Source organism: Heterodontus francisci, unplaced genomic scaffold (genome assembly GCF_036365525.1).
Source record: "Heterodontus francisci isolate sHetFra1 unplaced genomic scaffold, sHetFra1.hap1 HAP1_SCAFFOLD_445, whole genome shotgun sequence".
NCBI classification, from domain to species: domain Eukaryota; kingdom Metazoa; phylum Chordata; class Chondrichthyes; order Heterodontiformes; family Heterodontidae; genus Heterodontus; species Heterodontus francisci.
Genome location: NW_027141260.1, coordinates 185,651 through 210,381, shown reverse-complemented (window position 1 = coordinate 210,381; position 24,731 = coordinate 185,651). Strand labels below are relative to the sequence as shown.

The 24,731-nt window shown below is 44.5% G+C and overlaps 1 non-coding gene across 1 annotated transcript; it reads left to right on the top strand.

Annotated features, from left to right (window-relative positions):
* The first annotated feature begins 4,432 nt into the window (after window positions 1-4,432).
* trnaf-aaa (transfer RNA phenylalanine (anticodon AAA)) lies at window positions 4,433-4,505 on the top strand. Its single transcript has one exon. It is a non-coding gene; the product is annotated as a tRNA-Phe (tRNA).
* Window positions 4,506-24,731: the final 20,226 nt, after the last annotated feature.

Here is a 24,731-nt window from a genome sequence, read left to right as displayed (position 1 = left end):
TCATAGCTGCACATTAACACTGGTCTCACTGCTTTTCCCTGCTCTGATGGTGCAGAAATCCCCTCTCATAGCTGGAGATTAACACTGGTCTCACTGCTGTTCCCTGCCCTGACTGTACAAAAGTCCCCTCTCATAGCTGCACATTAACACTGGTCTCACTGCTGTTCCCTGCCCTGACTGTACAGAAATCCCCTCTCATAGCTGCACATTAACACTGGTCTCACTGCTGTTCCCTGCCCTGACTGCACAAAAATCCCCTCTCATAGCTGGACATTAACACTGGTCTCACTGCTGTTCCCTGCCCTGACTGCACAAAAATCCCCTCTCATAGCTGGACATTAACACTGGTCTCACTGCTGTTCCCTGCCCTGACTGTACAAAAGTCCCCTCTCATAGCTGCACATTAACACTGGTCTCACTGCTGTTCCCTGCTCTGACTGTACAAAAGTCCCCTCTCATAGCTGCACACTAACACTGGTCTCACTGCTGTTCCCTGCCCTGACTGTACAGAAATCCCCTCTCATAGCTGCACATTAACACTGGTCTCATTGCTGTTCCCTGCCCTGACTGTACAAAAGTCCCCTCTCATAGCTGCACATTAACACTGGTCTCACTGCTGTTCCCTGCTCTGACTGTACAAAAGTCCCCTCTCATAGCTGCACATTTACACTGGTCTCACTGCTGTTCCATTCCCTGACTGTACAGAAATACCCTCTCATAGCTGCACATTAACACTGTTCTCATTGCTGTTCCCTGCCCTGACTGTACAAAAGTCCTCTCTCATAGCTGCACATTAACACTGGTCTCACTGCTGTTCCCTGCCCTGACGGTACAGAAATCCCCTCTCATAGCTGCACATTAACGCTGGTCTCACTGCTGTTCCCTGCTCTGACTGTACAGAAATCCCCTCTCAAAGCTGCACATTGACGCTGGTCTCACTGCTGTTCCCTGCCCTGACTGTACAGAAATCCCCTCTCATAGCTGCACATTAACACTGGTCTCACTGCTGTTCCCTGCTCTGATTGTACATAAATCCCCTCTCATAGCTGCACACTAACACTGGTCTCAGGTGAATTTTGAGTGATCATTAAATGATCCGACAATGGCGTGGCCTCGGTTAATGGCAGTTTGAAGCCGGGTATCAGTTTTAAATTCCATCGGCTCATCCCAAAAACCGACCTTTAAACAAGTCAAAACACTGCAAGCACACGATGGCTCATTCAACGTCCATGGAGAGAACAAAGACGTTTACTGTTGGGGTTTGGACAATGAAGAGAAACATAGGAACTTGACGAGGGCATTCAGCCTTTCGAGTCTATTCCACCATTCAATTAGATATTTGCTGATCTGTATATAACACCATTTGTCTGCTTGTTTCTGTAACCCTTGGTACCTTACCTAACTCAAATCTATCATTTGTCAGAAATAAATAAGGAAACTGATTCATCGAATTTCTTAAAAGCAAAATACTGCGGATGCTGGCAATCTGAAATAAAAACCGAAAGTGCTGACAAGACTCCGCAGGTCTGGCAGCATCTGTGGAGAGAGAAGCAGAGTTAACGTTTCAGGTCAGTGACCCTTCTTCAGAACTGGCAAATATTAGAAATGTAAAAGATTAAAGCAAGTAAAGCGGGGGTGGGGCAAGAGATGACAAAGGAGAAGGTGTAGATAGGACAAGGCCACAGAATAGTTGACCAAAAAAGGCAAACAATATGTTAATGGTGTGCTGAAAGACAAAGCATTAGTGCAGATAGGGTGTTAATGGACTGAAAACAAAACAGCCACAATCACAAACATGAAAAAAAACAGTGGGTAGGCACAGTAGAAACAAACTGAACAAACTAAAATAAAGTTTTCTTTTTTACTTTGCCGATGTCTTTGTCTATATTGTGGATCCTTCTTCAGAGTGTCTTCTTTCACAATATAGTTCTTACCTCTGGTGATGTTGATCGTAATCAGCTTCAACTTGCTGATAGTTTTGGAACTGAGCAGATTTCCTTTGCTTGATTCTACAACATGGAACTCAGTCTGACATGTGGACCCCTGGGAGGATTTAAAAGTAACTTGGATGATCCCTAGGACTGGTGGAGGAGTATCTGATCCATGGGAGAAGATTTTAGATATCAGCTTGTTCAATTACAGGTTCTGTTTTCTCTGTTACTTGTGGAATGTTGGAGCATCCATTATGTTGATCATTGCTCCGAGTCAATTACTGCAGATATTGTCGAATTGCCTATGAACACATCACACATGGGCACGTGTCGGGACTTGTGGTCGTGAGCAACAAAAATCTTCTCTCGTGCTGCAAATATGTAATCTTCCTTCTGGCAGTTTCTTAAAGGTGAAGTCACCATTACACAACATTGCAAACAATGAGTCAGCCACGGTCGATAGAGTGTCAGGAATGGAGGTCAGAGGAGCAGACCAGGCTGGAAACACATAAAGAACGAGGAGCAGCCAATGTGAAAAACAGAGAATAAACAACATGGCATGGGTGGTGTTTACAATACCTCGAATCTCGGTTTGATTCTCTTCCAGGTCAGAGGGAATTCTAGTAACATGATGTCTATGGAATCACAGAATGACGAACAAAGAGACCATTTGGTCCATCATGCCAGTGTTGTCTCTTTGGTAGAGACAAATTACAATTAGACCTGCTGCTTGGCTTTTTCCTGCAATCCTGTACATTTTCCCTTCCAGCATTTATCCATATCCCTTTTGAAAGTTACGATTGAATCTGCTTTCATCTCCCAATCAGGCAGTGCATTCCAGATCACAACACATTACTGTGTAACAAATGGTTCTTCATGTCACCTCTGGTTCTTTTGCCAATCACCTGATATCTGTGTCCTCTGCTTACTGACCCTTTTGCCACAGGAAACAGTTTCTCCTGATTTCAAGTGTTGAGAACCATCATGATTTTGAACACCTTGGACAAATCTCTTCTGAACTTTCTCTGCTCCAAGAAGAACAACCTCAGCTTCTCCAATCTCTCCACATAACTAAAATCATTCACCCCTGGCATCATTGCAGCAAATGTCTTCTGTTCATTTCTTGCCCCAGAAATAATTGAAATGAAATGTTTCTAAGAAAATGCATGAACTAAATAAAAAGGAGAGAGAAATAAATGCTGAGCAAAAAGGATATCAATGTTTGGAAGGTAAAAAGAGCAAAGAGATCGAAATTTTATTATCGAGGAGTGAGAGGAATATATCACACTTTGGAGATTTTGTCAGTGGATTTACTGATAAATTTGGGAATTGAGAGGACGCTGGTTCATGGAGAAAAAACTGCCAACCCGAGGGTGGAGCCTACAACTGCATCCGTCCAATAAGAGACAGAGTGGAAGTGACAGTTCAGTCAGTGGAACAGGACACTTTTAATCTCAGGATTATGGGTTGGATGATCCACTGTGGGTGCCCGTGAAATTCCACAAGAGATAATACAACACCTTGCAGTCAGTGGTTCCTTGGTCAACGGGTGTAATTCTTGTTTAAGGAGTGTGATTAATGAAAGTGTGAGCGACCCCAGGTTCAAATCACCAATGAGCTCTTGGCATTTTTAGTTTCATGTTACTGATTGGTGTCAGCCTTACGGAGCTGGCTTCAGGATCAGAGAACTGGATTCAAAGAGCTTGTCGACAAAATTGAAATTTACAAAATGTACACATAGCCAAGTGAGAAGATAAAGTTGTCGCAGTAATTGAGACCTGACTCCAAAAACAACAGGACTGGGTTCTTGAATGGAATGGAATTCTTCAGTGTTTCTGTTGTTTGGCTTGCATTGACTCATCGATTTTCTTGTTTTTCACTTTGTCGATGCCTTTGAATAATTGTGGATCCTTCTTCAGGGTGTCTTCTTTCACCAGGTAGTTCTGACCTCTGATGATGTTGATTGTAATCAGCTTCAATTTGCTGATAGTTTTGGAACTGAGCAGATTTCCTTTGCTTGAGTCTACAACATGGAACTCAGTATGACATGTGGACCCATGTGAGGATTTGAATGCCACCCCTGCGTTGGAGTTGCATCCATCCAATAAGAGTGCGAGTAGAAGTGACAGTTCTGTCAGTCGAACATGAGACTTTTACTGGCAGGGTTGTGAGTTTGAGTGCCATTCTCTTTTTCCCTTTTTTAAGGCTTCATGAGCAGAGAGTACAGGGAGTGTTTGAAATGAGCAAGTCTCGCTTTGATTCAGGACTCTTACCTCTCTGCAGCATCTCACTATGAAAGATTGAATTTGATCTCATTTCATTCTCAGCTCGGGGTCTGTGCGGCTCAGTGGCACTTCTGGCTGTCTCCCGCTTCACAATCCATCAGTACTGAGAAAGCAATGGGGAATATTACTCACATGTTGTGTTCTTTAATTTTTTGGAAAACTTGAATGTATGTATTTTCTTCCAAAACAAGGACACCAAACCACTGTTAATGTAGGGCTGAAATAGTTCAGTTGGGAGAGTGTTCGACTAAAGATCTAAAAGTCCCTGGTTCAATCCTGGGTTTCAGCAGTTTTGCTTCCTTATGCGTCCTTTGCCTTGGTTCTGATTTTCCAGTTGCACAATTTACTTTGAGATTATTTACCAAGCACCAGTGGATTGAATTTGAGAAACAACACAGAGTCATTTACAGCACAGAAGGTGGTCGTTTGGCCTATCACGTCCATGCTGGCTCTCCCCGGAGCAATCTAGTCAGTTCCACTCACCAGCTCGATCCCTTTCCTCCTGCAAGTTTCTTTCCTTCAAGTATCCATCCAATTTCCTTTTCAAATCATTGATTGTCTCTGCTTCCACCACACTCGTGGGCCAAGTCATTACCACCCACAACATAAAAAAGTTCCGAAGAAGGGTCACTGACCCGAAACGTTAACTCTGCTTCTCTTTCCACAGATGCTGCCAGACCTGCTGAATGATTCCAGCATTTCTTGTTTTTATTTCAGATTTCCAGCATCCGCAGTATTTTGCTTTTCTAAAAAAGTTCCACCTCATCAAGGATGGGAAATACTTATATCTTCTGTATTTGCATATTCTCTATTTCTATGAGAATAGACTGGCAGTCAGCATGAAAGGGAACCCAAAAATCTTTGAGCAGCATGTAAATGATAAGTGGGTAGTAAGAAGTTTAGTAGGGCCTATTAGGGACAAAAAGGATAATATAAGCTTAGAGGTGCAGGGCAATGTTAATCTACTTAATGAGTACTTTGTGTCAGTGATCACTAAGGAAGTGGAATTTGACAAAATATCAGCAGAAGTGAAGAGAGTAGAGGCAATGGAGAGAGGAACAAATTAGGAGAGGGAGGTACTAAAAAGGCTGGCTGTGCTTAGGGTAGATAAATCACCTGGTCCGGATGGCTCACATCACAGGTTGCGAAAGGAAATGCTGATGCAGATATCGGAAGGGCTTGCTATAATCTTCCAATGTTCCCTGGATACGGGGGAGGTACCAGAGGATTAAACAGTGGCAAATGCGACACACTTATTCAAGAAAGGGTGTAAGGACAGTCTGGGGAACGACAGGCTGGTTAGATTAACAGCAGCGGTGGGTAAGGTTTTAGAAAGAATAATCAGGGTAAAAAAATCAACAATCACTTGGAGAGGTTTGAGTTAATTAAGGAGAGTGAGCATGGATTTATAAATGGGAGTTCACGCTTGACTAATCTAACTGCATTTTTTGATGAACTAACAGAGCAGTTTGATGAAGGGAATGCAGTGGATGTTGTTTATATGGATTTTAATGAAGCGCTTGACAAGGTACCACATAAAAGGGCGGTTTACTAAATTGAGGTTCCTGGTATAGGAGGGTCAGTGTCCAATTGGATAGAAAATTGGTTTAAGGACAGAAAACAGCGAGTCTTATGAAATTATTCGATGTCAGACTGGAGGATAGTCGACAGTGGTGTTCCCCAAGGGTCAGTGCTAGAACCACTGCTTTTTTTGCTAAAGATAAATGACTTGGATCTTGCAATATTGAGTAGAATCTCAAAATATCCCGATGACACCAAACTTGGAGGAGCGGCAAACAGTGAGGATGATATGAACTGCCTGCAACAGGACAGTGATAGGCTAGCAGAATGGGCAGACAGGTGGCAGATGGAATTTAATAATGACAAGTGTGAGGTGATGTATTTTGGCATAAGAAATAGGGAGAGGCAATATATACTTAATGGCACAGTTCTAAAGAGTGTGCTGGAATAGAGGGACTTGGGGTTCATGTGCATCAATTTTTGAAGGTGGCAAGACATATTGCATGAGTGGTTCGCAAAGCATATGGGATCTTGGGCTTTATAAAAAGAGGCATTGAGTACAAAAGCAGGGAAGTTATGCTGAACCATTATAAAACTCTGGTTAGGCCCCAATTGGAGTGTTGCTTTCAGTTCTGCTCAGCAGACTTTAGAAAGCATGTGAGGGTCCTTGAGAGGATGCAGAGGAAATTCACCAGAATGGATCCAGGGATGGAGGATTTTGGTTACAAGGTTAGGTTGGAAAATCTAGGGTTGTTCTGCCTGTATCAAAGGAGAGTGAGGGGAGAATTGATAGATGTGTTTTCGGCTATGACAGTTTTAAATAAGTTGGCAAGGAAACATTGTTCCCGTCAACTATTGGTGCAAGGACTACGGGACACAGATTGAAGGTTTTGGACAGGAGATGCAGGGGGAATGTGCGGAAGAACTTTTTTACACTGATTGGTGATGATCTGTAACTCGCTGCCCATGAGGGCGGTGGAATTGGAGACAATCGAGGATTACAAAAGGAATTTGAATGGGCACTTGAAGGAAATAATTTTACAGGGCAATGGGGATCGAGCAGACAAGTAATAACTCGTCTCCACTCCTAATATTTCTAATTCCCACACATTCACTATAATGTGAACAATTCTTTCCTGTTGTGTCTCTCTCAGATTTGTAAACTTCACTGTATTGGAGTGAAGTGACATCTACTGGCAAGAAACAAGAACTGCCGTGATGAGATCAGCCATGATTGCACTGAATGGCAGAGCAGGCTCGAGGGGATGACTTGCCGACTCCGGCTCCTCGTTCGTATGTTCATAGAATCATACAGCACAGAAGGAGGCCATTCGGCCCCATTGTGCCTCTGCTGACTCTCTGACAAAAGATGCAATTAGTCCAACCCCCTGTCTATTTCCCCATAATCCTGGAGAATTTCACTTTGAAATATTAGTCCAATTCCTATATAAAAGTTATAATTGAACCTGTTTCCACCACCCTGTCAGACAATTCATTCCAAATCCGAATCAGTTACTGGGTAAAAAGATCTTTCCTCACCTCCCCTTGACATTTTTGCCCAATTATTTTAAATCTGTGTCCTCTGGTTACTGACCCTCAGGACAGTGGAAACAGTTTCTTCCTCTCTCCCCTATGAAAATCCTTCAAGATTCTGAACACCTCTATTAAATCTTCCCTTAACCTTCTCTACTTTGGAGAGAACAATCCCAGCTTCACCAGCCTGTCCAGAGAACTGAAACCCCTCATCTCTGGTATAATTCCAGTAAATCTCCTCTGAACTGTCTCAGAAGCTTTGATGTCCTTTCTAAAGCCTGGTGCTCAGAACCGGACACATTACTTGAGCTGGGATCGAGCTAGCGACGCCCACATCCCACGAACGAATAAAAAAACGCTCCCGAACCAGTGCCCAATTCTTAAGCATTTATCGACGCTCCCTGCCCAGTCCCCAAATCTTATTCATTTAGAAACGCTCCCTGCCCAGTCTCCAATTCTTATTCAATTATAGACACTCCCTGCCCAGTCCCCAATTCTTATCCATCTCCAGACGCTCCCTGCCCAGTCCCCAATTCTTATCCATTTTTGACGTGGTTTCGGGAAGCCTCACCGGGAAAAGTTTCACCACCGCTATCCGCAGGGATACAGATGGGATTGTTCCATGTTATTGTGGCCCTGAGGCCCTGCTCCAGCTGTGTGAGCCCACAAAGTCTTCTCGCACTTTGTGAATATCTCGCTCCAACTCCGAACCCGCAGCTCCAGCTGCTGACAGAGCTGTCTCTACTGCACCTGCAGTAGGCCGCTGAGCATTCTGGGTACCACACCTGTCATTAATGCTATTCTTTCAGCTGATAGGTTTTATTGCGTACATTTCATGACCTGGAATCGTCGTGAGTGTTTTATTTTGCACCTGTCAATGCCTGGGAGGATAGAGTCAGCTTCACCTTGTGGCCATGAGTTTCTGGTGTGAGAAAGTGGTGTTTAACTCAGTATATTTCAGTTTTTGGTCTGTGACTGTGGGTATTATTCAGTACCTGTTTGTTTCTGCTATTGCTATGTGAGTTTCACCACATATCTTTCAACAACTTGTATGTGAGCATCAGCTTTTGTCTAGATCTATCAGTTTCTGAGAAGCGAGAAAGGGTTTGATTCTATCCCTATCAGTTTCTGTTACATGCATGTGTCTTTAATCTGCACCTCCTCTGAGTGTGTCTTATTCTCTGTACTTGCAGGTGAGTATGTGTTTTGCTCTGTATCTCTCAGTCTTTGAAGTGTGAGCCTGGGTTTGTACCTAATTTCCTTTGTACCTTGTAGCTGGGATATGAAAGAACGATTTTTACACGTTAACTGCCAACTGCTGCTACGTGACTGTGGGTTTCACACTGTATCTGTCAATTTCTTGTCTGGTAATGCGAAGTTTACAAAGTACCTGTCAGTTTCTAGTCTAGGACTGAGTGGTTTTACTCTGTCCCTAGCTTTCGCTGGTATGTTAGTGTGGGGTTTACATTGTACCTGTCCGTTTCTTGTATGTGAGTGTTGATTTAATTCTGAAAAGAATCATAGATCATAGAATAGTTACAGAACAAAAGGAAGCCATTCAGCTCATTGTGCTTGTGCTGCTTCTCTGCACGAGCAACTCAGCTCATGCCACTGACTCATGTATTCCATGAAAACATGTAATTTTTTTCACTTCAGATAATTATCTTATACCATTTTGAAAGCCATGGTTGAATCAGCCTCCATCACACTTTCAAGCAGTGCATATCAGACCTTAACCACTCGCTGTGCAAAATAAGTTTTTCCTCATGTTGCCTTTGGTTCTTTTGCCATTCACCTTAAATCAGTGTCCTCTAGTTACAGAGCCGTGAATAATATTCCCCATTGCTTTCTCAGCACTGATGGATTGTGAAGCAGGAGACAGCCAGAAGTCCCACTGAGCCGCACTGACCCCGAGCTGGGAATGAAATGAGATGAAGTTCAATCGTTCACAGCGAGATGCTGCAGAGAGATAAGAGTCCCGAATCAAAGTGAGACTTTCTCATACTTTTGCTGAATTTCATTTCAAACACTCCTTGTACTCTCTGCTAATGAAGCCTTAAAAAAGGGAAACACAAAATGGCACTCAAACTCACCACCCTGTAATTAAAAGTTTAATGTTTGACTGACTGAACTGTCACTTCTACTCGGTCTCTTATTGGATGGATGCAACTGTATTCTTCAACGCAGGGGTGGCATTCAAATCCTCCCATGGGTCCACATTTCAGACTGAGTTCCATGTTGTAGACTCAAGCCAAGGAAATCTGCTCAGTTCCAAAACTATCAGTGAGCTGAAGCTCATTACGATCATCATCATCAGAGGTCAGAACTACCTGGTGAAAGAAGACACTCTGAAGAAGGATCCACAATTATTCAAAGGCATCGACAAAGTGAAAAACAAGAACATCGATGAGTCAATGCAAGCCAAACAACAGAAACACTGAAGAATTCCATTCCATTCCAGTCCAGAACCCAGTCCTGTTGTTTTTGGAGTCAGGTCACAATTACAGCAACAACTTTATATTCCCACTTGGGTATCTGCACATTTAGTTAATCAAGCTCTTTGAATCCAGCTCTCTGGTCCTCAAGCAGGCTCCAAATGGAAATCAATTCCGCCTTCTGCAAGGCTGAAACCAATCAATGAACTTAAACTAAAAATACCAAAGAAGAAGGGCTTGTCCAGGATTTTAACCCAGGATCTCTCACACATTAATTAATCACTCACCCTAAGCAAGAATCATACCCCTAGATCAACAGGCCACTGATATCAGAACTTCCTTTTAGCTCCTGTGGAATTTCACTGGCAGCCAAAGCCGATCATCCATTTTTTTTTCAGAGCAAAGCAACATCCTGCAAATTCTGAAATAAAAACAGAAGGTGTTGGAAATGTTCAGAAACTCTGGCAGCATCTGTGGAGAGAGAAACAGAGTTAACCTTTTGTTTGAGCCATCCTTTCACACTGCTTCTGTCCACCCAATCACACTTTCTATTCTATCCAGATTCCACCCACTCACTACCTAAATACATTTATCATGAATTCCTCATACCTTTTAATAATGACAATTTTATATTTCTGGCCTTTGCTTTGGACTCCACCACAAGTGGAATCATGTCTCCATCAACCCAATCAAACCCATTCACTATTTCCTCACATTGCAATGTTTTTTTCACCCTGACAGACTATGGAGTTTATGCTGCTTGATTGCAGTTCTTGCTTCCTGCCAGTAGATGTCACCTCACTCCAGTACAGTGAAGGTTACAAATCTGAGAGCCATACAACAAGAAGTAATTGTTCACGTGACAGTGAACAGGTCCCTCTATTCCTGCACACTCTTTAGAACTGTGCCATTAAGTATATATTGCCTCTCGCTATTCATTCTGCTAAAATGCATCACCTCACACTAGTCACTATTAAAATCCATCTGCACCTGTCTGCCCCTTCTGCTGGCCGATCACTGTCTTGTTGCAGGTGGTTCATTTCATCCTCACTGTTTGCCACTTCTCCAAGTTTGGTGTTATCGGCATATTTTGAGATTCTACTCCATATTCCAAGATCCAAGTCATTTATCTGTAGCAAATAAAAAGCAGTGGTTCCAGCAGTGACCCTTGGGGAACAGCACTGTCGACAACCTTCCAGTCTGAGAATGAACCATTTATTACGACTTGCTGTTTTCTGTCCTTAAGCCAATTTTCTATCCAATTGGACACTGACCCTCCTATTCCATGAACCTCAATCACCCTTTTATGTGTCGTTTCTTAAAATCCACACAAACAACATCCACTGCATGCCCTTCATAAACCTTCTCTGTTAGTTCATCAAAACATGCAGTTAGATTAGTCAAGCATGAACTCCCATTTATAAATCCATGCTCACTCTCCTTAATTAACTCAAACCTCTCCAAGTGACTGTTGATTTTTTCCCTGATTGTTCTTTCTGAAACCTTACCCACCACTGCTGTTAATCTAACTGGCCTGTAGTTAGCCGGACTGTCCTTACACCCTTTCTTGAATAAGGGTGTCACATTTGCAACTGTTTAATCCTCTGACACCTCCCCCGTATCCAGGGAAGATTGGAAGATTATAGCAAGCCTTTCTGTTATCTGCATCCATATTTCCTTTCGCAATCTGGGATGAAAGCCATCCGGACCAGGTAATTTCTCTTCCTGAAGCACAACCAGCCTTTTCAGTACCTCCCTCTCTCAATTTGTACCCTCTCCATTGCCTCTACACTCTCCACTTCTACTGATATTTTGTCAAATTCCACTTCCTTAGTGATCATTGATACAAGGTACTCATTAACTAGATTAACATTGCCCTGCAGCTCTAAGTATATATTACCCTCTTAGTCCCTAATGGGGCCCACTCCAACGCTTACTACCTGCTTATTATTTATATACTGCTCGAAGATTTTTGGGTTCCCTTTCATGTTGACTGCCATTCTATTCTCGTAGAGATAGAGAATAAGCTAAATATAGAAGATATAAATATTTCCCATCCTTGGGTGAGGTGGAATTTTTTTATGCTGTGAGTGGTAATGTCCTGACCCACGAGTGTGGTGGAAGTAGAGACAATCAATGATTTGAAAAGGAAATTGGATGGATACTTGAAGCAAAGGAACTTGCAGGATGAAAGGGATCAAGCAGGTGAGTGAAACTGAGTAGCTGGCTCCGATAATTGCTGCAGTCACTGCGATCCCCCTTAATTTTGTACAAGGTGACAATGTTTGCATCACGCATGTTTTGAGCCCTTGTTGAGCTCGACTATGGAGGGCTCACTGTCCAGTTCCTCCATGACAGGGAAGTCTGGAATGGCACTGAGAGCTACTTCAATGACAATGTTCTCCGTTCAAGGTAATGCTCCACTCACATTTCCATCTGCTTGTTAGGTTCAGTGATGATCACCCCTGTATTTGTCTTCAAAAGGTGCTGACTTAGTTACTACTGGGCCCATTGCTTTCTTAATTCCTTCATACATCCCTCTAGCATCCCCGGATTCAGCAGCAGAGTTTTGGTGCAGTGCTGAGCAGTCTACAGAGACTTGTTTCTGGCAGCTCTGAGAGCATCTAGATGTTGTTTGCCGGAGACTTGTTGTAGTTCATGTGGGCTCTCCTCTTAGTTACAGTAACTGACTCCATTTCAGTCCAATAAGCCTCAAACCAGTCAGCATTCCTCCCATCTCTTTTCCTCTACACAGTGAGTGCAGAGTTAGAGATGGTGGTGTGCAGATGATTCCACTTTGACACTGCACTGAGGCCTTGAGCATTGTTGTCTGAAAGAGCCTGATTGGGGATGTTGAGGACCTCCTGGGTCCTTTCCGGGCCACTGGTTTGGCAAGTGTTGATCAGAGGACGACCTTTCTTCATGGATGGGTGAAGCTTCCTTGGCTGAAGCCTGACCTTGTTACACACCAGGGAGTGATCAGTGTCACAGTCAGCGCTGTGATAGCTGCGAGTGATGAGGACACTGCTGAGCGTGGTATGTCTGGTGATGATAAGGTCTAGCTGGTGCCAGTGTCGTGATGTCGGATGTCTCCAGGACACCTTGTGGCAAGCTTGACCTGGAAGTAGCTGTTCATCATACAGAATCCATGGTGACAGCATAGCTCCAGCAACCTCTGTACATTTTCGTTCATCTTGCAAATCCCCTGGTGCTCAATGCACATTGGCAAAGCTGTGTAGTCAGTACCCAAGCTTGTGTTAAAGTCTCCTCGAAGGTACAGTCCCTCAGTGCTGGGAATTCTACTGATGGCAGTGTCAAGTGTCACATAGAATTGATCCTTGACATCTGGGGTGGAGGTGAGTGTCGGGACATAGATGCACATGAGATTAACTGGGCCCACGCTTGTTGACAAGTGAAAAGTAAGAAGTCTCTCTGAGCCTACTGTGGGTGGTTCACTCATCTCAAGTAGCGTGTATTTTACTGTGAAACCCACTCCATGCTCACGAGTTGCCTCTTGGGCTTTCCCCTGCAAGAAGAAGGTGTAGTGTTTCTCTTTGAGGGATCCACTTTGAACGAATCTAGTTTCTTGTAGCACAGCAATGTCCACATTGAGTCTTGTGAGTTCCTTGTCGATCACAGCTGTCTTGTGTGTGCCATCAACCTGCAGAAGGTTGTCGGTAAGGCTAGGACACATGGTCCTTACATTCCAGCTTGTGATGCGAAGGACTGGTGTCTTCTTTGTTGAGCTTGTTTTTCTTGGTGCATAGATTATCAATCCGCCTGTTGAGAGATGACTCTCCAAGCTCCAAGCACCCATTGAAGCAAGCAGGTCGTGGCTTCACAGCACCTAACTGACTGGGGGCTGCCCAGCTTGGAGTGAATGGTAGCTATCCAATGAGACACTAAGAGCTCTCCCACTGTCCGAAGTAACCCCTGGCGCTCATACTCTGCACCAATTCAAAGAGAGCTTATAATCAGTAACTGTTTATTCCCGGGTTGTGCTAATGTTTAACCACGAAGCTGGAGTGTCCTCTCCAGGGCACAGGCCTGGGCAAACATTATGGAGACCCGGAGCATCAGGACCCCCTCTCAGCATTGCTCGTCTTGTCCAAAGGAAGGGAAAAACCAGTACTGTTTGTTACCAGCTCTGCTGTTGGAGTTGCTGGAAAACTGCCTGATGAGAAACAGGTAACCGCCTCCAGGACTCCACTCCGGATTTACTGTCCAGGTTTACTCCCTCAGCCTTCTTATTTATTTATTTAGGGATACAGTACTGAAACAGGCCCTTCCAGCCCACCGAGTCTGTACCGACCATCAACCACCCATTTCTACTAATCCTACATTCATCCCATATTCCTACCACATCCCCTCAATTCCCATACAACCTACCTACACTAGGGGCAATTTACAATGGCCAATTTACCTATCAACCTGCAAGTCTTTGGCTGTGGGAAGAAACCGGAGCACCCGGCAGAAACCCACGTGGTCACAGGGAGAACTTGTAAACTCTGCACAGGCAGTACCCAGAATCGAACGCGGGTCACTGGAGGTGTGAGGCTGCGGTGCTAACCACTGCGCCACTGTGTCTTCTCCAGACACCCATCGAGAAGTGCGACTTTTTGCACAGAGATGGGGCTCTGTTTCTTGGCATCAGGATGGAACCACACACCAGTGGGCCTGTATGACATGCACAAGGATATCACACACTGCCCCATCCCTGGGACAGCTCAGAGTCAGACACTGAACAGATTACAACCCACAAGGACATCACAACCTTCCCGCTCTCTGGGACAGGTCAGTGTGATATACCAAACAAACAGCACCCCACAGGGACCTCATAAATGCCACGTCCCTGTGACAGATCAAGGTCAGACACTGCAAATATTGCAACCACAGGAACATCACAAATTGCCCCATCCCTAGGACAGCTCGGGGTCTGACATTGAACATATTGCAACAACAAGGACATTACTGTATAACTCCCTCCATTCTGAAAAACAAGCATTCTCCCTACTCTTTACCCCGCAGCCAATTTTGGATCCACACTGCCACTGCCCCTTTGACCCCATCTGCTTGAATTTTGTTAGCAAGTCATAGAGAGATGCAAAACTGAAACAGGCCATCCGGCCCACTGAGTCTGTGCTGACCAACCACCGCCCATTTATAGCAATCCTACACCAATCCCATATTCCCTACCACATCCCCACCATTCTCTTACCTACACTCGGGGCAATTTGCAACAGCCAATTTACCTATCAACCTGCAGTCTTTGCTTGTGGGAGGAAACCGGAGCACCCAGCAGAAACACACCCAGTCACAGGGAGAACTAGCAAACTCTGCACAGGCAGTACCCAGAACTGAACCTGGGTTGCGAGAGCTGTGAGGTTGCAGTGCCAACCACTGTGCCATTGTGCTGCCCCAAGTCGAGTTTATGGTACATTTTCAAACACAATTTTGATGTCCAGACACGTACCATCAACCTCACCACCCTGGTCAACTCTCTGTGAAACTTCATCAAAGAAATTAATTCATTAATTATTTCAGACACAATCTTCTGTTTACCAATCTGTACCGGCTGTCGTTTATTAGCCCATGTTCTACCAAGTGACAGTTAATTTCCTCCTGGATAATTGTCTCTCAAAGTTTCCCCACCACCGACATTAGACGAATTGGTCTGTAGTTCCTAGGTTTATCTCTCTTTTTAAACAGGGCTGTAATATTCGCAACCCTTGCAGACTTATCTTTTAATTCTGGGAAGTCTATTGCAGACAATCACTTTGGGCATGACTTTAACCAATTAAAGCAACAGGATACTTGATTAATAAGTGCAGAACTTTTATTGAGAGTAAAATAGTACTTAATAATTGAAAGTAAAATTATACTTAACCAACTTGGGGAATATAACTTTGCAGCTCTGGGGACTGGTCGAGCTTGGTCTCAGAGCATCACGGTCCTCTTTGTCCAGTCTAGATCCCTCATCAGGTGGAGAACTTGGTTGATGATCTGAGCCTTTACCCCTGAGGCCTTCTGGTGTTCCTGCACACTGAAACCTTACAAGCTCCCTACTTTTAACCCCTGTATGGCCATCACACCACCATGTAAAATAATAATTGGTCCTAGCTGTTGCTAGGTACATTTAATTAGTTCTTAATAATGTCTTCCACTAACAGTCACCTGTCCTCAGAATCTCAGACATGAGTACAATGGAGTGGTTTCACACTGTCTCCCAATCTGATCTGAAACAAGTTTCCTGTTCATTAAATCTGGACTCTTGAAGGACACGATGGACCATACCATGGGTTTTATCAGGGGTCCGAGAAAGGTCCATTGTTTGAATAAATTTAGCTGAAACTGCCCTTTCCCACACAGACACAGAAACTCACAGTAATTGGATTGAACAAACTTTAAATGAAAACCCATTCTCTCTAAAATGTTTATTGATTCATTGATTATAACTCAATCAAGGTTCATTACTTTTACAATCATCTGTTTCAGGATGGACAGCTACTCATTAATTATACAGGATATAAACGTTAGTGCTGAACACAAAATGGTTCCTTTGGTCATGTGTTCATTATAAAATGGCTTTCTTAACGTTGCTACTTATGACAATGGATACATGATAAAAATGGTCAAGTTAAACTGAGATCGAACTACCCAAGCTTACCTCCATCCTCCAGTCCTCTGGCATCATTCCCATATTCAAGGAGGATTGAAAGATTGTGGTTCGAGTCTCTGCTATTTCCACCCTGACTTCCCTCAGCAACCCAGGATGCAGCCCATCCAGACCGGGTGACCTTTCTACTGTGAGCACTGCTAACCTTGTAATTGTCTCCTCTTTATCTATTTTCATCCCCTCCAAATTCTCCACTTCCTCCTCCTTTACTGTGACATTTGCAACACCCGTTTGTTTTGTGATGACAGATGAAATGTACTTAATTAGTACCTCAGCCACACCCTCTGCCTCCACAGGATCTCCTAATTGACCCACCCTTTCATTGCCTGTACATATGTTGGTAAAAGACTTCAGTGTTCCCAGTTATGTGACCTGCTAATCTTTTCTCATCCATTCTCTTGCTGATCTCATTGCCTTTTTCAGCTCTCCTCTGTACTTTCTGTATTCTGCTTGTTTCTCTACTGCATATGAATCCTCACATGATTTCTCAGTGAATAGTTTTTGAACTATTTTGTTGAAGGATTGAGTTTTGTAAATTTCTCCCTAGCTCCCCTCATGGTCAGGCAGAAAGTTTAACTGCTGTGTTTTCAAACAGCAACAGCTTTATTTGAAAAGCCATTGGGACAGGATTCCGGGTTTTAATCCAGTCACAAATCTGGTTCGGATGTCTTGTGGCTCCAGCTGTCACATGACCTGTCAGAGGATGACCTCATAATTGACGCAGTCATGGAGCTGTGGGTTGATGTTTAAATTGTTTCAAAATAATTTTCCAGAAGGACAATCAAAATGAATCGATATATAAAAGGTAGATTTTGTGAATTTGTGCTCCCAGTGGAAATTCCTGCAGAGTCTGCTGGTTTTTATATCCCCAATTCCCCACAGGAAGCTCTGTGCTCGGAGTCTGTATTCATTACATCAACATTATACAGAATCATTTCATGGGAGACCCCAGTGTGAATTGTAGACAGGTGGGTCAGTTTTAACTTTCAAAGTAACACAGAAGCAAAATACTGCTGATACTGGAAATCTGATATAAAAACAGAAAATGCTGGAAATACTCAGCAGGTCTGGCATCATCTGTGGAGAGAGAAACAGAGTTAACGTTTCAGATCTGTGACCTTTCATCAGAACTGAGCTGAAATTCTCTGAGGGACTGCGATTGTGGAATCAATTTCAGGGTCAAAGACATTGTACTTGGTGAAGATAGGAAGATGGAGATTATTAAGTATAGTGCAAAAATATAGATGCTTTTACATTATTTTAATCAAAATTGATTTAAACCTTGTGCTCATGAATCCTATCTTTTGATCACAATGACACTGATAACAATGGAAAAAGCAAGACTTGCATTTCACGACCACAGGACATTGCAAAGCCTTTTCCGCCAATGAAGGAAGGACTTTTCAAGTGTAGTCACTCAACAGTACAATAGAGTACTGTACAATAAAGATGTTTAAGATTCTCACCACACAACTGCCAGACAATGACCATCCCAAACAAGAGAGAATCTAACCATCTCCCTTTGACATTCAATGACATTACCATCGCTGAATCCCCCACTCTCAACAACCTGGGGGTTACCATTGAGCAGAAACTGAACTGCAGTAGCCATATAAATATTATGGCTACAAGAGCAGGTCAGAGACTAGGAATCCTGCGGCAAGTAACTCACCTCCTGACTCCCCAAAGCCTGTACATTAGTCAGGGATATGATGAAATACTCTCCACTTGTATGGCTGGGTGCAGTTCCAACAATACTCAAGAAACTCAACAGGACAAAGCAGCCCGCTTAATTGGCACCCCATTTGCAACATTCATGCCCTCCATCACTGGCACACAGTGGCAGCAGTGTGTACCATCCACAAGATGCACTGCAGCAATGCGCCAAGGCTCCTGTGACAGCACCTTCCAAACCCGCGACCTTTATCACCTAGCAGGACAAGGGCAGCAGATGCATGGGAACACCACAACCTGCAAGTTCCCCTCCAAGCCACACACCATCCTGAATTGTAACTGTATCACCGTTCCTTCACTGTTGCTGGGTCAAAATCCTGGAACTCTCTTCATAACAGCAGCACATGGACTGCAGTGGTTCAAGAAGGCAGCTCAGCACCACCTTCTCAAGGCAATTAGGGATGGATAATAAATGCTGGCCTAGCCAGCGACACCCACCTCCCATGAATGAATTAAAAAAATGATAATATCCTGTAATCCTCCAAAGTAGAAAATACAGATGGAAATGAAATATAATAAAACACAGTCAGCATGGATTTCACAAAGAAAGACTTGATTAACCTTATCTTTGAAAAATCAACAGCAAGAGTAATATAGCAGATGTTGAAGAGTTTAAGTTAATAAATCCTCATCCATTTATGTGCTTGAACCATCAAATTGTGGGTGAACAAACAAGCACACTAACTGACAGAGCTGCATGTTGTGCTTTCTAAATTACCCTAAAGCAGGGTGTCAATGAGTTAAAGCTTCAGGTTGCTGCAACCAGAGTAGCCATTGTCCACTATCAGTTTTACTGTTACAAATAAAGGGTGGAACATTCATTGTGAATCTTTAGAAACAGTCTGGTCCTGCACACTGCAGACACATCCACGTCATCACCAACCAGCTCTCCGATAATTGGTGCAGTTATTTGACTTTTCCCCATTCGCTCCATGGAATTACTTTTAAAAGATTTTAAATTACAAGCAGTTTTGTTAATGTTCAGCGTTTGAGGAGAAGTCATTCCCTGGCCACAGTGGAGAGAGCATTGAATATAAAACAGTAGACTACCAGGTAACACAGTGAAAGCTGATCAGCTAATCTATAATTGCTTACATTTCTTACTTTTGCTCTTGTTATTCGGTTTTTCATCATTTTCAGCTCCTGACTGTGGATATTATTGTGATTAAATGTGAAAAGATGCACTGTGTCTCAGCCCCGGTATATTGGCTCTTTCTCTGTACAGTGCTGTATACACTCAGATACTGACAGTGTCTCTCCCTCACTCAACTTTCCAGCCCTGACGGTGCAGAAAGTGCTGTTCAAAGTTACACATTCTGACTGTTTGCAGTTGATTAGTGAGAGATTATTAACGTATCCTTCTGCAGCGCTGCCTCGGTTAATAACAGCAGATCGAAGTCACATTTCAGATACAGAAACAGACGCATCAATTATTCACTCTTTCCCAGAGTGAGTGAGGCCGGGACACGCAGCAACATTCCGGCCCCACACTCTGCAATTCCCCAGCACCAGCGGAAAGCAGTGAATACAGATTCAATCAGTGGGTTAATGTCCATTACAGGGATGCAAGATTCCACAGCCCAGGACAAACATCCCCATACACCGAGAACAAGCTCAGGAAAACCCGGGGGAGTTAATATCCCAGTGACTGAGCATTCCAGTAACATTGAACAAGTTCCTGAACTTAGTGAACCTTTCAAAGTACAGAAGTGAGGACGAGGTCAAAAAGGTCTGAACAGTTGAGGTGACTGAGCGGTTTCAGCTTCTCTGTTCAGGTTGCAGCTTTCACTGGAGGCATGTGTTTAAATCCCACTTCTGACAACTTGATTTTCAGTTACTTTGCAGAGCTTCCTTGAATGTTTGAGGTAGAGTAAACACTGAGGAACTGTTTCTAACTGCTGAACGGTCAGTAACCGAAGGTTATAGATTTAAGGTGACTCACAAAACCAGAAAGAACATGAGGAAAAATTCCTTTCTGCAACATGTGGTTAGGATTTCAGTTATGTGGATAGATGGGAGAAGCTGGGGTTGTTCTCTTTCGAGAGGAGATTTGACAGAGGTGTTCACAATCATGAGGGGTCGTGACAGATCCGATAGAAATTGTTGGTAGAAGGATTGAGACTCAGGTAAAAGCTGTGGCTCAGTTGGTCACACTCACCTCGAAATCACAAGCTTCTGGGTTCAGATTTCACAGCTGACACTCCAGTGCAGCACTGAGGGTGTTGAAGGTGCTGCCTTTCAGGTGTGATGTTAAACCAAGACCTGGTCTGCATGTTTGGGTGAATGTAAAAGATCCCATGCTGCAATTTCAAACAAGTGAAGAGCAATTCTCCCTGGTGTTGTCATCAATATTTGCCCCTCAATCAGATCAGTTGGTCATTATCACATTGATGTTTGTGGGTATTAGCTGCTGCATTTCTGACATTCCAACAGTGATTGCACTTCAAAAGTATTTCATTGTCTACAAAGTGCTTTGATATGTCCAGTGGTCTTGAAAGGTGCTATATAAATGCAAGTCTTTTCTTTCTTTATCACAACACATTGCTGTGTCAAAAATAGATCTTCATGTCACCTCTGGTTCTTCTGCCAATCACCTGATATCTGTGTCCTCTGCTTACTGACCCTTTTACCACTGGAAACAGTTTCTCCTTATTTAAACTATTGAAAACCTCCATGATTTTGAACAAATGTGTCAAATCTCTTCTGAACTTTCTCTGCTGCAAGGAGAACAACCCCAGCTTCTCCAATCTATCCACATAACTGAAATCCCTCACCCTGCTACCATTGTGGTAAATCTCTTTTTTATTCCTTCATGGGATGTGGGCACTGCTGACACAATGTGATTCCTGTCAACGCAGCGGCCCGCTGACATCATCGGACTGTGCCAAGCTGTGCATCGGCACAGCTACATCTTGCCAGGATTAAGTGGCACATGCGTAGGATGATGTCATTGCGCAGCGCCAACATCATCGCAAATCCGCGCCTGGTCCATCTTTGCACATGTGCGCTAAAGCGTCATCGGGTATCCAGCCCCTCACTCAGCTGGATGAAGCGGCTGAATAGGGAACTTTGAGGCTGGAGCTCTCCCCCCTCGGCAACTCGCTCCAGGCCTCGACGCTTCCTCCCCTCAGCCGCTCGCTCTACACCTCGTTGCTCCCCCTGACAATTGTACCCCACTCGCGTCATCCAGCTCTATGGCCGCTTGCTCTCTGCCCCCCAACCCCCGCTCCAGCCGCTAGCTCTAGGCTGTGCCACATCCCTCCTCTAGGCCACTCACTACTCACTCCTACGTCACACTTTGCAGCTTGCTTCTTCGGGCGGCGCGTGGAGACTGGAAAAACGTGGGAGCAAGTGGCCGAGAGAAGGGCAGCAGCGCAGCCTAGAGCTAGCGGTTGGAGGGTATGTGGGGTGGGGAGTGAGCGAACGACTGGAGAATGGGGTGACATGATCGGGAGACAATCGGCCAGGGAAGTAGGGGGGGGGGTGAGCGGCGTGGTCTGGAGCGACCGACTGTGGAGGGTGGAAGCGGCCGGTGCAAAGCAGGGGGAGAAAGCGAGTTGTGCCACCTAGTTCTTGCGTTGTCAGCAAACGCAGCCTTTATTGTCCATCCTTAATTGCCCTTGAGAAGGTGGTGGTGAGCTGCCTTTTTGGAGCTGCTGCAGTCCATGTGCTGTACGTAAACCCACAGTGCTGTTAGGAAGGGAGTTCCAAGATTTTGATCCAGTGACAGTGAAGGAATGGTGATATAGTTCCCAGTCAGGACAGTGTGTAACTTGGAGGGGAGCTTGCAGATGGTGGTGTTCCCATTCATCCAATGTCCTTCTAGGTGGTCGAGGTTGGGGGTTTGGAAGGTGCTGTCGAAGGAGGCTTGGTGAGTTGCTGCAGTGCATCTTGTAGATGGTACACACTGCTGCCACTGTTCTCTGGCGGTGCAGGAAGTGAATATTTAAAGCAATGGATGGAGTGCTGATCAAGTGATCTGCTTTGTCCTGGATGGTGTTGAGTTTCTTTGGTGTTGTTGGAGCTCCCCTCATCCGGGCAAGTGGGGAGTATTACATCACACTCCCGACTTGTGCCTTGTAGATGATGGACAGGAGGTGAGTTACTTGGAGCAGAATTCCCAGCCTCTGACCTGCTCTTGTCGCTACGGTATTTATATGACTGATCCAATTCAGTTTCTGCTCATTGGTAACCCCCCAGATGTTGATTGTGAAGGATTTAGCAATGGTAATGTCATTGACTGTCAAGGGGAGATGGTTAGATTCACTCTTGTTGGAAATGGTCATTGCCTGGCATTTTTGTGGCGTGCATGTTACTTGCCACTTATCAGTCCAAGCCCAATCTTGCCCAGGTCTCTCTACATGTGGACACGGACTGCTTCAGTATCTGAGGAGTTACTAATGCAACTGAACATTTTGCAATCATCAGTGAACATTTCCACTTCTGAATTTATGATGGAAGGAAGTTTATTGATGAAGCAACTGAAGGCGGTTGGGGCCTAGGACACTACCCTGAGGAACTCCTGAGCGATGTCTGGTACTGAGATGATTGGCCACCAACAACCAGCACCATATTCCTTTGCGCAAGGTATGTCTCCAACCAGTGGAGATTTTTCTCCTTGATTGCCATTGACTTCAATTTTGCAAGGGCTCCTTGATGCCCTTAGCGAGAGCAGTCACTGTCACCTCACCTCACCTCCGGAATTCAGCTCTTCTGTCCATATTTGGGCCAAGGCCATAATGAGGTCAGGAACTAAGTGGCCCTGGCGGAACCCAAAATGAGCATTGGTGAGTAGGTTATGGCTGTGTAAGTGCTGCTTGATAGCACTGTCAACGACACCTTCCATCACTTTACTGATGATCAAGAGGAGGCCGATCGGGCAGGAATTGACCGGGTTGGATTTGTCCTGCCTTTTGTATACAGAACATACCTGGGCAATTTTCCACATTGCTGGGTCGATGCCAGTGTTGTAGCTTGGCGGGCGGCGTGGCTAGTTCTGGAGCACAAGTCTTCAGCACTGCAGCCAGGATGTTGTCAGTATCCAGAGCCTTCAGCCATTTCTTGAGATCATGTGGAGTGAAGTGGATTTAGCTGAAGATTGGCACCTGTGATGCTGGGGACCTCAGGAGGAGGCCGAGATTGATCATCTACTTGGCACTTCTGGCTGAAGATGGTTGCAAATGATTCAACCTTGTATTTTGAACTGATATACTGGTCTCCCTTATCATTCAGGATGGGGATATTTGTGGAACCTCGTCCTCCTGTTAATTGTTTAATTATCCACCACCATTCAGGACTGGATGTGGCAGGACTGCAGAGCTTTGATCTGATCTGTTGGTTGTGAGATCACTCAGCTTTGTCTATTGCATGCTGCTTCCGCTATATGACATGCAAGTAATCCTGTGTTGTAGCTTCACTCATTTTTAGGTCTGCTTGGTGCTGCTCCTGACATGCCCTCCTGCACACTTCATTGAACCACTATTGCTCCCTTGGCTTGATGGTAATGGTAGAGTGAGGGATATGTCAGGCCATGAGGTAACATATTGTGTTTAAATACAATTCTGTTGCTGCTGATGGCCCACAGTGCCTCATGGATGCCCCGTTTTGAGCTGCCAGATCTGTTCATTTCTTCCCTCAGATATAATTGAAAGAAAAATTCTGAAGAAATGCATGAACTAAATAAAAAGGAGAGAGAAATAAATACTGACAAAATGGATGGCAGCATTTGGAAGGTAAAAAGATTTCAGTTTTATTATTGATGAGTGAGAGGAATATCTCACACTTTGCGGCTTCTGGAAGTGGATTTATTGATAATCTGGGAATTGATAGGAAACTGCTTCATAGTTGGTGGAACAAATTCCCGCCCTTGGGGTGGAGCGAACAGCTGCATCCGTCCAATAACAGACAGAGTAGAAGTACTGTATCAGGCCTTGTTAACTCAGTTGGTAGAGCACGAGACTTTTAATCGCAGGGTCTTGAATTTGAGACCCTTGTTGTGTGGTTGTTCTTCCCTTTTTCAGTCTTCATCAGCAGAGAGTTCAAGGAGTATTTGAAATTAAATTCAACAACATCACCAGATTTCAACTACTCCCACCCCGCCCCCTCCCAGTGTAGTTGACAGGACTCTCAACCTCTGCCTTCCCCCTTCCCCTCCATCCCAGAGATGCGACAGGGGTCCCCTTGTCCTCACTTTCCACCCCACCTGCCTCCACATCCAAAGGATCATCCTCCACCATTTCTGCCACCTCCAGCGTGATGCCACCACCAAACGCATTCTCCCCTCCCCTGTCAGTATTCCGAAGGGATTGTTCCCTGCGCGTCACCCTGGTCCACTCCTCCATTACCCCAATACCTCGTCCCCTTCCCAAGGCACCTTCCCATGCAATCGCAGGAGATATAATACCTGCCCTTTTCCCTCCTCTCTGCTCATTATCTAAAGCCCCATACACTCCTTTTAGGTGAAGCAGCGATTTACTTGTACTTCTTTCAATTATGTATACTGTATTCACTGCTCACAATGCGGTCTCCTCTAAACTGGGGAGACCAAACGCAGATTATATGGAACACCACTGCTCAGGCCGAAAGCATGATCCTGAGCTTCTGGTTGCTTGCCATT